Consider the following 6465-nt stretch of genomic DNA (forward strand, 5'->3'; position numbering starts at 1 on the left):
GGGTGCCATTGCCTTCTCCCTAACCTACAACTACAATTACTTTTATTCCTCAATACTCAGTACTCTCAAGATTCAACTATCTGAATCCCCATATAAATTTGACTGCTTCTTGAAGATTCTCCAAGACTGTCATTACAGAACTGAAAGAAATTTCCAGTTTGCAGGCAAGACTTTTCTGCAAATAACAAGTCTGTTTCTGCAAGGTCAGTTCATGGAGCATTTATCCTGAGAAGGAAAAGGGCATTTTACACAAAATCTCCCTGCATTCTTCAGAACGTGATAGGCTATGCTACGGTAAAAAATAAACCCTAAAATCTCAGTGGCTTAATACAATACTGCTTTCTCTCTCTGGTAAATCCTCATGTGGATAGGGCAAATTTTCCAGGGCAGTTGTCCTTTGTGTGGTAATTCAAAGATCCAAGTTTCTTCTACCTTTCCTTAAGCAGGGAACAAGAGATGGAGGAGGAACATTGACTTTTAACTTGTACTCTGAGTCCATCGGTCTAAACTGGTTACACAGCCTTAACTGCAGGGAGGAAAGGAGATTTAGAGAAGCATAGAAAATATTTGGTTTGTACTAAGTGTCTACTGTATTCACATTCACGCATTCATAGTTATCTGACTCATTGGAAAAGACCCTGATATGCTAGGAAAGATTGAGGGCAAGAGAAAAAGGGGGCAACAGAGGATGAGATGGTTGTATGGCATCACTGACTCAGTGGACATGAGTTTGAGCAAACAGAGAGACAGTGAAGGACAGGAAAGCCTGGTGTGCAGCAGTTCATGGGGTTGCAAAGAACTGGACACAATTTAGCATCTGAACAACAACAATCCATCTGAGAATGAGTGAGATTAGGCTTGATGGAGCCTCAAGGGTAATACAAGGGCTGGCTCTCTATGTAGGTGGCACAGGAGGGCATATCTGTGGGATGAGACAGGAAAGGAAAAAGAGTGCTCACTTCCTCTCCCTATGCCTAAAATTTCTATGCTATTGTATCACTTGAGTTCAGATATATAAGGCTGCTTTGACTTTAATTTTTTAAAACCACTTTATTGAAATATGACTGACATACAAAAAGCTATTAACATGTAACGTGTACGACCCTAGACAACCCTTTCAATGTATCTTTCCTTGTTTCTGTGCCCTACCAGTGCTGTCTGGCGTTCCCCCTCCCCCACAGATTCTTCAGCTCTCATAAGGGCATTTTTGTCCGGGGGTGGTTGTTAAATCAGTATTTGTGTTATGGAACAAGGGCTGGGACCTCCTACTCTGCCATCTTGATAACATCACTCAAGGCTGCTTTTAAAATACAAATATTAGAAGGAGGCTCAAGAGGGAGGGGGTATACCTATGGCTGATTCATGTTGATGTATGGCAGGACCCAACACAATATTGTAAAGAAATCATCCTCCAACTAAAAATAAATAAATTTAATAAAAAGTGAAAAAAAAAAGAAAAACTAAAAAAAAAAAAAATACAAATATTATCTAAAAGGAACACACTTTGAGCTTGAGTGTTTACCAAGTAAGGACTCTTAAAGGAACAAATGAGGTATCAGTTTCTCCCTGGGCCAAGGGCCACAGGCTCGCCTCCTGAGATCAAGGCTTATGCTATGGTTACCAGCCTTGATCATCCCAGGGCAGCTGAGCTCAGGAGAAAGAAACACTTGCGGATGAATGGTGACCTTTCTCCACACTCCCACTGGCTTGATATCAAGCCATTAACAACTTATCTGGAGCTGATTCATGAGTTGATTTTATCAGGCACCTTGCTGGTCTCTGAAGCAGGAAAAAACGAAGTTAGTATGTTAGATTGGGCAGTAACATGTCATGGTTATAAGCTGTCAGTCAAACAGACCAGGGCTTATATCACTAGTTACACTAATTACTAGTAATGTGAGTTGGGTAATTTGCTAATGTATATGAGCCTCATGTGTAAAATGGGAATAATAGCTTTGAATATTGCTCGGAGGTTATTGTGAGGAGAAAATCACGTCAAGCTTCTGGCTCAGAAAAGGCATTCAGTAGATATATTAATAAATTCTCTTTCAGATTACTCTTGGACAGAAGGAGACAGGAAAAAGTTTAACCCTTGTAAATCAGCATGAGCTTGAAATGGAGGAACATGAGGACACATTGGGTGATTAGGTTACTGGTTAGGAACTGGTTACTATGTGAACGGACTGAGGAAAAGAGAAAGGAGAGGAAAGGAACTCAGGACAAATGTGGCCAAATTCACAATTTGGGGAAGATAACTCTACACTACAGTCTGATTTTTGTCCCCATTCATCATGCATTTGGTGACAACTGGTAGAAATGATGATAAATTAAACTACAGAATGACCATGAAGTTCACTAAGACATTTACAAAGGCTTTTGGCTCTGTATTTGTATACATCTGACTTCTGAAATCCCACATAGTGCGTTGACTCCAGGATATACCTCTTAATGTCAGTCGCCAAGAAAATGAGGAAGGCACTTTAAACACCAAAATAAGGCTGGCTCAAGAGAAAAGAATTTATTTCCCAGACTTAAAGATCCTATTTTTCTTACAGTGTCTTAAATTGTGAAAACACAGGGCAACGCTCCTAACTAAACAGTGTATTGGCTTAGTTTTCAAATCAAAATTTTATAAAGTATTCCAGGAAATATTTCCAGAGCCTCCTAAAAATTCTTTAAAATATCCTGTTCTATGACACCACTTTTGCTAAGCATTACATAAATTAGAGAATTGAAGAAAATAATCTCATTTTTGAAGTAAACTTTCATTGTATGATAATACACTTGCTCCAGAAAAATCATTTAGCCAAAGCAGTTGCCACATGTAATACTGCTGTTTATTTGCTCAGTTGTGTCCAACTCCATGTGGGCGGAGCCCACCAGGCTCCTCTGTCCATGGGATTTCGAACGCAAGAAGACTGAAGTGGGTTGCCATTTCCTTCTCCAGGGAATCTTCACAACCCAGGGGTTGAACCTGTGTCTCCTGCCTGGCAAGTGGTGTCTTTACCACCTGGAGAATCCACCAGATGTAATAAAAAATAAAATATTTACAAAGCTTCATGTTGCCTATATTTAGGCATACTAGATTTTACCTACAATCAAATCATGATAGCCTTTTGTACTGGAGGTGAAATCTTTTCAACTGATTAGTTCAAAAACTAATTTATGATTGTCTTTATTATAAGAATCTGCCCCACTGCAGAATTATATAGGAATCTGTAGAGGGCAAATAAAAAGAACATTCCCCTAAAACACTATGGCAATTTCTCAAAAGACTAAAATTCTACTCCTGGGTATATCCAAAAAAAAAACCCCAGAAATACTAATTTGAGTAGATGCATGCACCCCGATGTTCATAGCAGCATTATTTACAACAGCCAAGACATGGAAACAACCTAAGCGTCCATCAACAGATGAATGGACAAAGCAGCTGTGGCATATACATACAATGGAATACTATTCAGCCATAAAAAAGAATGGAATTTTGCCATTTGCAGCAACATGGATGGATTTGAAGGGCATTATGCTAAGTGAAATAAATCAGACTGAGAAAGATAAACAAGTATGATATCACATATATGTAGAATCGAAAGACAACAAACTAGTGAATATAACATGAAAGCAGCAGACTCATGGATATAGAGAATAAACTAGTGGTTACCAATTGGAGAGCATGCAGTATGGGGTAGAGGAGAGGGAGGTACAAACTATTGAGTATACAATAGGCTCAAGGACACAGTGTACAACATGAGGAATATAGCCAATATTTTGTAATAACTGTAAATGGAAAGCAATCATTAAAAATTATATAAAAAAGAGTATAGTTCCCTAAAATGCAGATGAAAAGTACCAAAGTAGATGTTACACTGGGAAAAAAAATATGTTGTAGTGTAGACACTTTTGCATATCCCTCTCACTAGACACAGTGTTTTGCCATTACTCAAGTTCTTTCAGTCTTGCTAAAGGCCAGGGTGGAATCTGAGATGCTTGTGGAAAATCAACATAAAAGCAAAAAAATCTCTCTCTGGAAACAGTCTATTCACAATCAGATTTAATAACTCAGCTTCATCAATTAACAAGCTATGTAGCACTGAAACAATTATTTAACTTCTTTAATTCTCTTATTTCTTATCAATGAAATAAAAATAACATGTCTTTCACAGGACTGTGGTAAGATGAAGTACAGTTGTCCCTCAGTATCTGCAGGGGATTATTTACAGGACCCCCAGACACTAAAATCCAAGGATGCTCCAGTCCCTTATATAAAATGGCGAAACACAGTTGGCCCTCTAGATCTGCAGGTTCTGCATTTTGGGATTAAGGTTACCCCAAATCAGGGCCCCATTAAAATCACAGAGGTGATTATAAGTAAGAGTGGTCTTCGAAGGAACGTGCAACAGTTACTCAGTAAGTTTTGCTGGTTTCTCTTCGGTGCCCAGTGTAAGGGCTCCAGACATACATGCAGTCAGTTTCAGATTGTGGTTGTCCATAATTGAAGGCTTTTGACCTAAGCAGCAGAGAAATCTTTTTAATTCCGTGCCATCTGAGGAGCCACAAAATAAAACTACTTGTGATTTGTTTTGGCTATCATGATGTTGAGTAGGGGAGTTCTTGATGCTTGGGTTGGTTCTTGGTGAATGGTTGTTGCTACTTATTTTGGTGTGGGCCTTTGTTCTGAGAATAAAGAATTCATCGCATATACTGTTATAGCTCAAAACTCACCCCAACAAGAAGGTGCTTTAAGTCTTTCATTAGTATTGCCTACTTGTTGCCTGCCCTTCCTGATTGGTTCTCAGAAATTTCCCGACAAGCCCGACTGTCTATTTACCCCTTCATTGGATCCTCCTTGGAAAAAAATAAAAATAATTTCTATAGAAAAAGGAAACAACCCTCAGTGGATAAAGTGATGAACTAGGAATAACATATCTCAGTGCTGCTCTACCATGCTTCCTACAGTGAATCTCTCTCCTTAGCCTACAGCCTTTGAAAACTGATTGTTCAAGTCATTATGCTGGGAATCTTTCTGTCTAGTTTGAGGCATGAGTGAAAGTGAAAGTGGAGTTGCTCAGTCGTGTCTGACTCTTTGTGACCCCATGGACTGTAGCCCACCAGGCTCCTCCATCTATGGGATTCTCCAGGCAAGAATACTGGAGTGGGTTGCCATTTCCTTCTCCAGGGAATCTTCCCGACCCAGGGATCGAACCCAGGTCCCCCGCATTTGCAGGCAGACACTTTGAGACATATTCATAAATAACCACAACACAATATTGACAATGCTTTGTGTTTTATAATAAATCTCAATACTCTAGTGTTTCATAATCTCCTTGACCCTCAAAAATATCTTGAGAGGGAAGTATGGTATTATTCCCATTTTATACACAAGGAAATGGAGGTCCAAGCAAACCACTCTGATGACAACAGACTGATATGGGGACATAGAGAGGAGAAAAGCAACTGCCAGCTTGAGAAAGTGCTGTCTCAGGGGCGGCAACTTAAAATTAACAGAGACCTGCTTACTCATTGTTTCATAAATAAATATCCTATGTTTCCAGCCAGACTCTAGATCTGTGGGGCAGTACTGGGTCACAGTAATAATAGTGTGATCATTATTTTTTGAGTAGTAATTATATTAGATATACTGTAAGGTAAAATATAAACATACACAGTCTTGTTTAATTCTCACAATATTCCTATGAGGTAAGGATCATCACATTCATTTTACAAATGATGACATTGAAGCACAGAGAAATTAAATCATTTGATGAGGTTATAGAATCTGCAAGCAACTGGCCCCAAATGTCTTCACCAGAGCTCCCATGAGCTACACTTACCACCAGTCAGTGCTAAGAACTAAACACATAGTGAGTTGTAAAAATGCTTGAGTGAAACGTAAGAACTGGGCCTGCTTACTCTGAGACTTATGAAGATTAATGCAGGATGCTGTGTTTTACTCAAAGTTCATTTATACGCAGAGTGATGCTCCAGAAACCAGAGAAGTAGCATATGTTGTTGTTGTTGAGTCATTAATTCGTGTCTGAGTCTTTGTGACCCTGTGGACTGTAACTTGCTTGGCTCCTCTGTCCATAGGATTTCCCAGGCAAGAATACTGCAGTGGGTTGCCATGCCCTCCTCCAGGAGACCTTCCCAACCCAGGGACTGAATCTGCATCTCCTGTATTGCAAGTGTGTTCTTTACTGCTGAGCCAACAGGAGGAGAAACTGTGCCAGGCAAAAAAAAAAAAAAAAAAAAAAAAAAAAGATGCAGTTATTCCTCATCAGGAGCACAGGACAGACAGGGCTTCTCACTGTATCACCCTCATCCCTCCCCGACCCTTGGCAGCTTCTGGTCACTTGGGGTGGCGGTGGGAGAGTTCTTCACAACCTCTCAGTACTCCAAGGACCAGCAGAATGTGGAGAACAAGAAAGGACTATGAGTTTTAAGAACTCACATGTTTTCTAAGAAATA

At 39.7% G+C, this 6465-nt stretch overlaps 1 long non-coding RNA gene across 1 annotated transcript; it reads right to left on the bottom strand.

Moving 5' to 3' along the window:
- Window positions 1-4112: 4112 nt before the first annotated feature.
- LOC123335000 lies at window positions 4113-6121 on the bottom strand. Its single transcript, XR_006553197.1, has 2 exons — window positions 5911-6121; window positions 4113-4674 (listed from the first exon to the last, which is right to left on the bottom strand). It is a non-coding gene; the product is annotated as an uncharacterized LOC123335000 (long non-coding RNA).
- Between the last annotated feature and the right edge of the window lie 344 nt (window positions 6122-6465).

Source organism: Bubalus bubalis, chromosome 9 (assembly GCF_019923935.1).
Source record: "Bubalus bubalis isolate 160015118507 breed Murrah chromosome 9, NDDB_SH_1, whole genome shotgun sequence".
Taxonomy (NCBI): domain Eukaryota; kingdom Metazoa; phylum Chordata; class Mammalia; order Artiodactyla; family Bovidae; genus Bubalus; species Bubalus bubalis.